Genomic DNA, 11,914 nt, shown 5'->3' on the forward strand with positions numbered 1-11,914 from the left:
GGCTCCCTGTCACTTCCAGAATCAAGCACAAAATCCTCTGGCGTCCAAAGCCCTTCATAACTTCCTCCTCCCTCCTTTTCGGCCTCCTTATACTTTACTCTGCTTCCCCTCCAAGTAATCGGCTATGCAGTGACACTGGATTCCTTGTTTTTCTTGGAACAAGACACTCCATCTCCTATCCCTGGGAATTTTCACTGGCTGTCCTCCATGCCTGGAAAGCTCTCCTTCCTTATCTCCATGTCCTAGCTTCCCTGGCTTCCTTCAAGTCCCAGCCAAAAATCCCACCTTCTACGAGAAGTCTTCCTGATCCCACTTAATTCTAGTGCCTTCCTTCTGTCAATTATTTATTCTGTACATAGCTTATTTACACTTAGTTTGAATGTGATCATCCCCATTAATTAGACTGAGCTCCATTTGAGGCAGGATTGTCTTTTCCCTTTCTTTGTATCCCTAACGTTTAGCACAGAGCCTGGTATATAGGTACTTAATAAATGTTTGACTAACTGATCTGAGGTCCAGATGTGTTCTGACTTAAGAGTTTTGGCCTACTCCTATTGATAGACATGACTTTTCCTCTGAGAATAAATAACCTGACTACCCCAAGACTCTGCTTTAGGGATGATCAAAAAGCTTATGCTTAACTAGTGTGAAAAGAAATGTCCCCCTAGGAATTTATCTATGGAACATCCTTATCTCCTGTAAGAAGTATAAAATTCTAAGTCATCTATAGTCATATGAAAAAATGCTCTAAACCACGATTGATTAGACAAATGCAAATCAAAACAACTCTGAGGTACCACATCACACCTATCAGATTGGCCAACGTGACAAAACAGGAAAATGATAAATGTTGGAGAAGATGTGAGAAAATTGGAACACTGATGCATTGTTGGTGGAGTAGTGAAATGATCCAACCATTCTGGAGAGCAATTTGGAACTATGCCCAAAGGGCTATAAAAATGTGCATACCCTTTGACCCAGCAATAGCCCTTCTAGGGCTGTATCCCAAAGAGATCATAAAAATGAGAAAAGGACCATGTACAAAATATTTATAGCAGCTCTTTTTGTGGTGGCAAAGAATTGGAAATTGAGAGGATGCCCATCAATTGGAGAATGGCTGAACAAGTTGTGGTATGTGAATGTCATGGAATACTATTGTGCTATAAGAAATGATGAGCAGGCAGACTTCAAAAAAACCTGGAAAGACTTGTATGGACTGATGGTGAATGAAGTGAGCAGAATCAGGAGAACGTTGTACACAGCAACAGCCACATTGTGCAATGAATAATATTGATAGACTTAGCCCTTCTCAGCAATGCAAGGATCTAAGACATGTCCAAAGATTTCATGATGGAAAATGCTATCCACATCCAGAGAAAGAACTGTGGAGTTTGAATGCAGATCGAAACATACTATTTGCTGTTTTTTTCTTCTGTTTTGTTTTGTTTCCTCTTTCTTATGGTTTCTCCTTTTGGGTTCTAATTCTTCCTTACGACATCACTAATGTGAAAATATGTGTAATAGGAATGTATATGTATAGCCTACATCAGATTGCATGGTGTGTTGGGGAGTAAGGTGGGTAGGAAGGAGGAGAAAAATTTTTAACTCAAAAGCTTATGGAAGTGATTGTTGATAAATCAAAATAAATTAATAAAAAAAAGAAGTATAAAGTTCTTTTGTATCCCCCAAGAGCCACTACTCATGCTTTATAATCACTGGTAGATATCCTAGGATTTAATGAAGGAAATAAATACTGAGTCTTTCTTGACTTGCCTTCCTATTTATTTACCTTTCTCAAATCTTAATACCAAAAAAAAAAAGAGAACTGGTACTTAATGAGATTTGAAGTCATCAAAGGCCTGTTGTTTCCAACCAGATAGCACTAAGATCACGAATGTTAAGTTTAAAAGGAGCCTTCCAGGTGTATACTTCTAAATGTTTAACAACTGGCTCTCCTAAAAGCATAGCACACAGTTTCATTTGCATCATTAACATTTTCTCCAAGATTTTCAACCAAACAGTCAATGAAACAATAAATCAACCCTTGATTTGTAGCTTTTGTCAATTTCAGAGGTATAAATGCTCATACTTAAAATTTAACAATCAGTTATTGTGAACCAGTGCAAGCAGCCTCCAATACACCCTCCTCCTAAAATCAGGGTGGGGTAGAAACCACTCTCACCCAAATTAACTCTGGTAGCTAGACTAGGTGAGAATACTTCTCAATCAATCAAAGACCTTTGTTGAAGCGAAATGAAACATATAAAAAGTCTGATGTGGTTTAGGGGTTCAGGGACCCTGGGACCCCAAAATCACAACACTTGGGTCCTGCCCAAAAGAATTCGACCCAAGCCTTCTTTCAGCCAAAGACAAGGTTTATTAGAACATCCTTCATATTGGGCAGACTCTTAAGAAGTCTGAACATGGATAAGCAGTGGCTAGATTATAAGAATCAGAGCATCTTAATGGAGACAAGATGGACCTTATATACAGAAGGACTGTGGGAGGGATCTGGGAGTGGCCAAGTAGTCTATGAGGTAATAGAATTCCAGGGACCTGGACCACATGGCCAAGGGAGAATGGAGAAGTGGCCTGGGGCCATAAGGAGGTCCACAATGAAAGGCCAGTTGATGGGATTATAGCCTCAGGGGAGCACCAGATTTGACCATGTGGGAAAGTCCAGGGTTTTTCCTTTCTGGGGCCCAGATCCCAACCCCATCAAGTCTGCCCCAATAGGCTGGGAAATTTGGTCACCTCCCTTTAGGGATCATCTATAAATAATCAAAGGGAGGAGGCAGCTAGGTGGGGCAGTGGGTAGAGCACCCTGCCCTGGAGTCAGGAGGATCTGAGTTCAAATCCAGCTCTCGGAAACTTGACACTTCCCAGCTGTGTGACCCTGGGTAAGTCACTTAACTCCAAGTGCCTCCCAAAATTAATTAATAATCAGAGGGATTGAGGAAAAAAAAGAAATTCCAAAAATTAGAGGTAAAGTCTCTGTAGCACTTCCCTGAGGAGAAATGACCTGAGGAGTTGGTGCAAAGTGCAGGGGAGAAAGGGAGTTGGGAAGGAGAAGCCTCTACTTTGGCTTCAGCCAGGTCTCCTTCCCCTACCCTCTTCTGCTAGAAGAGGACCTTGCAGTTTCAAAGGGCCCAGAGGGTGTTGGATTTCCCACTTGCCCTTTTGTGTTCTAAATGGTGTCCCTGATCAGCCTGAAGTAGTATCTGCAACAGCAGAAGCCAAGTCTGGTTTCAGAACTCTACTAAGAGGCCTAAAAGACAAACTATAATCATGCCTAAGGAAAACTTCTTGAGCCTTCCCATAAATGGAGAACAGGTCTTCTAGCAGTTAGGAATTGAGTTACTTCTTTGTCACATATACTCTCTAAGCTTGAGTCCACTTTCCCCTAGATTCTGTATTTACTTGTAGGAGAGTACATCACAGATCTCTGAAAGCTACTTAGGGTCGCCTAACTGACTGATTCTTACTTGATAGTCTTAGGGAGAAGGACGCCAGTGGTGCATAAGCCAAATGGCATAAAAGAATCATCTCTGACCCCTAGGATCCAGCTATGGGAACCCAGAAAATTATAAGAATAAAAGTTGGAATGAGGATGTTTCCAGCCATATACATGAGTTACACTTTGAAAGAGTTGGGGGAAGGGAAGGGACCAACCATTTAATAAGCACCTACTATTTATTAATAGGGCTGCACTTTATAGAACACTGGTCTGGGAATCAGGAAGACATCTTTTCAAAGTTCAAATCCAGCCTCGGAAGTTTACTAGCTGTGTGACCGTGGGCAAGTCACTTAACCCTGTTTGCCTCAGTACCTCATCTGGAAAATGAACTGGGGAAGGAAATGGCACACCACTCCAATATTTTTGCCAAGAAAACCCTAAAAGGGAGCTCAGCTGAACAGCATTTATTAAGCATCCCAGGAACTGTGCTAAATGCTTTACAAATATCTCATTTTTATTCTAACAATATATCAATATCATAGTAACACAGCAAAGCAGATGCAATTATGATCCCCATTTTACAGTTGAGGAAACTAAGGTGGAGTGAGGTTAAGTAATTTGCCCAGGGTCACACAGCTATTAAGTGTCTGAGGCCAGATTTGAACTCTTCCTCATAACAGGCCCAGAACTCCATCCATGGCACCACCTAGCTGCCTCAGCTAAAAAGGACTGGCAGGAACACCGGACTTGGAGTCAGAAGACATTAGCTGTATGTCATAATCTCTGAGCCTCTTTCTTATAATGGGAATAATAAATGAGTGGCAAGTACCTATAAGGCGAGGGAGGACTTCTTATGAAAGCACATTCAACTTGGCCCCCCATCTCTCTTGTTACAGGCATAGAACCAAGAAGGATTGCAGGTGAAACCACAGCTGTAAAAGATATAAATGTTTCCAGCATGGGATATGGAAGTTTCCAGGAAAGGGGTGGGGGTGGAGGGCTGTGTTAGGCAAGAGGAAAAAGACAGAGAGCAAGGGCACCTTGCTTCAAGTGAATTCAGAAAGGACCAAAAAATTAATGAGGCTTTTTGAAATAACACAATGATTAACAATACTTATTAGGAACAGGATCACAGGCCCTCCACAAAAATCCTACCCCAGTGTCTCAACAGAATGCAAGCTCTGAGAGGTTTTGCTGAGTTGAAAAAGCTTTGTTTGGTACCAGGGACAAACTCCCTGATGTTTATAGATCGGCCTAGTTAAAGAACAGAGACTCCAGTAGGTTGGCCTTTAGGTAATAAATTCTTTAGCCACAGCAATCCATGAAACAAATTAAAATTCAGAATAACCTGATGCCCTGTACAGAACCCTCTCTGATTTCACACTGATAATAGATGAGGGGAAAGAGAATGCTAAGAATTGCCAAGTTTTTGGACCATGTTTTTCGTTGTTTTTCACTCGTTTCATCGTGTCCAACTTTTCATGACCCCATTTGGGGTTTTCTTGGCAAGAATACAAGACTGGTTTGCCATGTCCTTCTTCAGCTCATTTTACAGATGAGGAATCTGGGGCAAACAAGGTTAAACAACTTGCCGAGGGTTACACAGCTAGTAAGTGCTGGAAGCCAGATTTGAACTCAAAAAGATGCCTTCCTGACTCCAGGCCTGGCACTCTATCCATTGCTCCACTTAGCTGCTGTATTAAGACCATGCAGAAATATCAATTTATGTGTTGGAACAACAGCCAGTAAGTAAGTCTTGATATCCATATAATGAACTGAAGGGATTCCTTTCTATATAGGTTGACTCAGATGGCTGATTAGGTCTCTCCTAATTCTCAAATACTTTGATTCTATGAAACATAAATGTTGAAATTCTTGCTAAAGATAAGCCAAGAAGAGGCATCTCTGGTGCAAGAGATCTAAGAGTATAGGATTTGGAGTTAGAAGACCTGGGTTTGGAACTCAGTCTTGTCACTTGTGTGACTTTGGACAAGTCATAGTAACCTTACTCAGTCCTGTTTCATCATCCGTAAAATAATTGTCTCTATCAAGCACTCTTAACCTGTGGTCTGGGAAGTTGTTTTTAAAAATATTTTAAATAATGATATTTCAATACGATTGGTTTTCATTATAATCTTGTGTATGTCACTTTATGCATTTAAAAACATTATTCTAGGGGCTGGTAGGTGGTGCAGTGGAGAGAGCACCAGCCCTGGAGTCAAGAAGACCTGAGTTTAAATTCAATCTCAGACAAGACACTTGACACTAGCTGTGTGACCCTGGGCAAGTCACTTAACCTCCAATTGCCTCACCAAAAAAACAAACAAACGAACAAACAAACATTATTCTGAGAAGAGATCCCTGGGCTTCCCTAGCTTGCCAAAGAGGTCTATGGCACAAAAAAAAAAAAAAAATAAGAATCTCTAAAGATCGATATTGATTTCTAAGTTTCTTCCAGCTCTGATTATACGACGCTATGAGCAATTATATGACTCTAGGAGCAGTTAACTGGAAGGATAGCTCACCAGTTCTCCTTGTAGAGAGGCAAATAAAGGAGTCAGCATAATTGGGAAGGCTCAAGAATCCATCCAAAGGCAAAAAGAAATATAATTTCATGAGACACTTGGTCACCTTTCCTTGGAGTGTACTTTATAAGTATAAACAAAGACCACTATTGTTGCAGAAGATAAAGAAGTTGAAAAATTCAACAAGAAATTAAACCAGACTTCTATATCTCAAACTGTGTTGTAAGGAACACTGAAATAGCACGTTTGGTTTTGTTTTTTTGTTTTGTTTTCAAAAATGAACTTTATATTGTTTATAAAAATAGTAGAAAAATTATAAGGCATTAAAATTAATTAAAATCAATTAATTAACTAAATTAAAATTAATTAATAAAAAGTAAGGCATTAAAATAATAATTGTAGAGGATTTTACTACAAGTGTTCTGCCAAAGTTTTGTTTAAATTGAAGGGTTCTACTACTGTGGAAAAGTTTGAGAACGGTTGCTTTAAACCAAGTTAATATATATCTTGATACTTGATGACTTCACTGTGAAGCTGAGCACATTGTTTTATCCAACTACACGACAGTCTACCAAACATGAAAAAAAAAAATACAAGACAGTGACTTGTCCCAGCACTGTTTCTATCTGAACTCCATTGACTATAAGGGAATAAGCATTTTTTTAAGTACTTACTATATGCCAGGCACAATCCTAAATTTACAAATATCACCTCACTTGATCCTCACAACAACCTTGTGAGGTAGGTGCTATTATTATCCTAATTTTACAGCTGAGGAAACTGAGGCAAACACTGATGAAATGAGTTATCCAGAGTCACCCAGCTAGTATCTGAAGCTGCATTTGAACTCAGGTCTTCCTGACTCCAGGCCCAGAGCTGTATCTACTATCTAGTTTCCTCTGTAGGATGAAAAGAATGAGGACAGTAACTGAAATATTAATAATAATAATAACAACAACAATATCATAAAGCCCAACCTATATTCCATATGGAAGTAAATGTACAATGGCAAAGTTGAGAAATGCCAACCAGGGTGATATACAACAGGAACTTCATGTGACCTGAAACCATTATGATAGCTATGAAGGACTGGCAGAAACCCTGAAATTCAAGTAAATTGGGCTCTGGCAATGTCACTGATTAGTGTAGCACCCCTGTCAGTCTGTTACAATTGCTCCTAAGAGTCAAAGAAATAGACCAGGCAGGTAAGAGTTGTAGTCTGGCTATACTAAAAACTCCTACAATGATCCACTGAATACAGAGGATTGTGGAATGATGCACCTTCTTTAATATCCTGGTATCACAAGAAGGCAAGATCCACTGGAACAAATCAGAAATATCAATATTCCAATTGCTAGAAGTGCTTCATTGCTACCCTTTGACACAGCAACAGCACTTCTAGGACTGCATCCCAAAGAGATCATAAAAATGGGAAAAGGACCCACATGTACAAAAGTATTTATAGCAGCTCTTTTTGGGGTGGCAAAGAATTGGAAATTGAGAGGATGCCCATCAATTGGAGAATGGCTGAACGAGTTGTGGTATATGACTGTAATGGAGTACTATTGTGCTATAAGAAATGATGAGCAGGCAGACTTCAGAAAAACCTGGAAAGGCTTGTATGGACTGATGCTGAGTGAAGTGAGCAGAACCAGGAGAACATTGTACACAGTAACAGCCACGTTTTGCGATGGCTAATAGTGATAGATTTAACCCTTCCCAGCAATACAAGGACCTGAGACATCTCCAAAGTCCTCATGATGGAAAATGCTATCCACATTCAAAGAAAGAACTATGTAGTTTGAATGCAGATCAAAGCATACTGTTTGCTATGTTTTTTCTTCTGTTGTGTTTTGTTTCCTCTTTCTGGTGGTTCCTCCTATTGGTTCTAATTCTTCCTTACATCACTAATGTGAAAATATGTTTAATGGGAATGTATATGTATAGCCTATATCAGATTGCGCACCATCTTGGGGAGGGGGAGAAAAATTTAAAACTCAAAAGCTTATGGAAGTGATTGTTGATAATTCAAAATAAATTAATTAAAAAAAAGAAAGAAATGCTTCATTGCCAATGGTGTTCACCACTAAAGCAGGCAAACCATAAGGACACATGAAATAGACAGAAGACATGAACATCTCCATTATGTGGCAGTATTCCATCATACCAAAACTGTAAACAGATCTTACCAGTTATAGTCAAGAGCTACCTACTGCTTTTTTTTTTGTTTGTTTGTTTGTGTTTTTGTTTTTGTTTTTGGTTAGGCAATGGGGTTAAGTGACTTGCCCAAGGTCACACAGCTAGTAAGTGTTATGTGTCTGAGGCTGCATTTGAACTCAGGTCCTCCTGAATTCAGGGCCTGTGTTCTATTTGCTGGGCCACCTAGCTGCCCCCCTACTGCTTTTTTCAATGGCACCCAGAACTCCAAGTCACATAGCAAATTATCAACCAGTATAGGCAAGAATATGCTCTGAATTTTAACAACTGGCTCTAAAAAAAAAGTACTCATCAAAATTCACTTTAAGTTTAATTTGCATTATTAATATTTTCTGCATGACTTTCTCAAGTCTAACCAATCAAGAAAATAATCAATCAAGCCCTAATTTGTATTGTTTTTTATTTCCAAGGTACAAATGCTCACACTGAAAATTTAACAATCAGTTCTCTCTAACTAGTTCAAGCTGGCTCCAGCACAACCCTAAAGTCATGCATTTTTAAGGAATAACTTCATGCCTAAGCCTAGATTAGACAAAATAAGGGGTAAAATTCAGGAGATACTAAAATCTGAAGAGGGAAAAGTCAAAAAGTCAAAGAATCTTCATTAAATGCTAATTCTAAAAATCACATCTAACAAAAATGGATGACAAAAAATACAAGTGTATCAAATATTTTAAGAAGAGATGGGCATACTTAGTAATTTCAAAAAAGCTACTTTTTTTCTTTTTTCTTTAGAATGATGGCATAAACCTAACTAGCAGAACAAGCAATACCAAAATAGAGTAATTTATCAGCCCTGGGAACCAAATTCAAGTTTTAACTCTGAGTCTAATGTTTTTTTTCACTACACCAAGCTTTCTCCACAGATATGTTTCAAGTTTAGGTCATATGCGCAATTGGAGAACAACACCGAAGACCACCAACTTTGAAAGTCTTTTATGCAATGACCGACTGCAATTCCAGAGAACTGATGATAAAGCAGAGATGTGAGAGACTCAAGATTAGAATATGGCATGCATTTTTGAACACAGCCGATGTAGGAATTTGTTTTGTTTGAACATGTTTGTGTATATGTACATATATATGTATTTATGTTTATATACATACATACAATAAAAAAATCATCAAAGTGTCATATTCATCTGCAAATGGAGGGAGAGAGAACAAAAAAGATGGATGAGGAAGAGAAAGAAAAAAGAGAAGCCAGTAGGGATAATCAGACAGGAAGAGAAACAGGAAGCAAAATAGTTAAAGGAGAAATGGAAAGACATAAAGGACAGGCTTTAGTTTAAGCAACATTTATTAAGTGCCTGATTTGTGTTGGGCCCTGAGAATATATCAAAATGTCAAGATCCTGTGATTTTGTTGGTGTGGAAACTCTCAGAACTAAGACCACCTATATAACTCACATTGTTTAAAAGTTGCCTCAGAATCAGAAACATTACATGATGTGCCTATGATCATACAGCTAGAAAATGGACTTCCTCTTCCTCTCACCCAGGGTGCTGGCTTGGAGGTTGGGAGAGAGGGGAAAGAGGCTGGAACCTGTGCCTGACCAATATGGAAACGTGAATGAGAGACTGAGTTGGCAAAATCCCCACAAGAACAAGATCTACTTCAGTAGAATGTAATCACAGATGTTTTTTGAACATCTGCTACGTCAAGGTACTGAACTAGAGGGCAGATCAAGAAGCATAAGGAACGCTCCTTGTCTTCAAGGAATTTTCGGTCTAGTCAAGAAGTTAATACAGAGGTCTACTCAGGTGCCAACTAGTACAGGAGAAGTAGTAAGTAGTTAAATAGAAAGAGGAAGAGGACGGGGGCTGAAAGAGAGAATGAGGATTAAGGCAACCAGACCCTACACACCAACAATGAAGAGTTACTCCAAAAAGAAAAGAAATAGTTAAGAAAACACACAAAAATAAAGACCAGCCAAGAACAAAAAAAAATGAGCAAAATAGAGTGTCAGTACAATTAATTTTTTTATACTTGTAGAGCCACCTAATTAGATAAAGTAGCAGAAGCAATGATGGAAAAAGAAACCACACAAGAAATTCTGATACACATTCCCAAATGGATAGAAAACACATTCAGAAGAATTTGGCAAGAATTATTAGGTCTAAGAAAATCAAATTACTATATAAGAGCTTGAAGAATTTATTTTAATTACACTGGGAAATAAAGTGAAAATTTGAAAATTTGAAAAATGAGGAAATAATGGCTAACACGGAGAGCACACACACAAAAAAATAAACTCACAAAAATCCAAAGAAACAATGGACATCAGACTTAATTCATGGAAAATTAAATTATACACAAAGTAACAACAGAATACTTAGGCCCAAATTATAGGCCTAGAGAACAGATCACAACACTGAAGAAAATTTAGAAAACAAAACAACCTGGATGCTATATTTCAGGAAATTATCAAAGAAAAAAACCAGCTAATAGAAAAGATCCACAAGACTAGAAAAAAAGATAAATTCTAATACTACAACAATAAGGAAAAAAATAAAAGCTACCATAAGACGTGAAGAAATAAAAACTTAGCAAACAGCAATAATGAAGATCACAGCAGATTTTTTCAGGACAAGGGGAGATTGCAAAAATTGGTATAAGGTACTTACAAAACTAAGAAGAATGGACCCCTCAGAATTATCTACCCAGCAGAACTCATAATGCTCTATGTAGACAAGAGAAGGATAGCTGAGAAAGCAAACAAACTTAGAAACCTTTACTGATAAACTTAGCCACCTCAAAGAAATCCCTGAACAATGAAAAAACTTCTTAGGGGAAAAAATATTCAAAATAACCAAGATAGCAAAAACAAGAAGGAGATGGGGAATTCCCAAAATGAAGCTCCTAGTTTTGATAAAAGAGAACTCCAACTTAAAATAACCTGCAAAGTTTTAAATACCAGACAGAGGAACTTTGTTTAGAGAGGATCTATTAAGTTTGCCTTAATAAGAGAAATAAAAAGAATTTTTGTTGTTTTTGTTCAGTCATTTCTGACTCCTCCCGGCCCTATTTGGGGTTTTCTTGGCAAAGATACTAGAGTGATTTGCCATTTTCCTTCTCCAGCTCATTTTATAGATGAGGAAACTGAAGCAAACAGGGTTAACTGACTTGCCCAGGGTCACAAAGCTTGTAAGTGTCTGAGGCCAGATTTGAACTTATGAAAGTTAGTTTTCCTGATTACAGGCCCACCACTCTATCCACTACCTACCTAAAAGTGCATATTATTTTCAGAGCAAAAGGCAAGCCCAGCAATTGGAACACTACATGAAAATGTTAAAACCAATAAAATGCAAAAGACTTACAGAATGGGGGAAAAAAAACAACAGAAAATGGACTTCCTCACTCCAGATAGCTCACTTTAGCCACTAAATCACATACCTATAGATCCCCATTGACATAGTCCCTACTCTAAAAGAGCTTACCATCAAATGGGGGAGGGAGAACATAATATAGACAAATAAGTATGATAAAGGAAGACTGGGATAGTGAAAGGAAGAAGTCTAGACAAAATGCTACAAGGAAACTTGAGAAAGAAGAGACTGGGTAGAGAGGATAGGCACAATTACAAAATATATTTCCACTTATGGCTCACTTGGGAAGAAGTCCTAAAATTGCCCTCCTCTGATAAATATTCTACTCAACTTTCCAACATGGATCACTTGCACCCTTTTTTGTGTTTCTGATACATGGTGTGGTA

This window comes from Vombatus ursinus, unplaced genomic scaffold, assembly GCF_900497805.2.
Source record: "Vombatus ursinus unplaced genomic scaffold, bare-nosed wombat genome assembly UNPS02014959.1, whole genome shotgun sequence".
Taxonomy (NCBI): Eukaryota; Metazoa; Chordata; class Mammalia; order Diprotodontia; family Vombatidae; genus Vombatus; species Vombatus ursinus.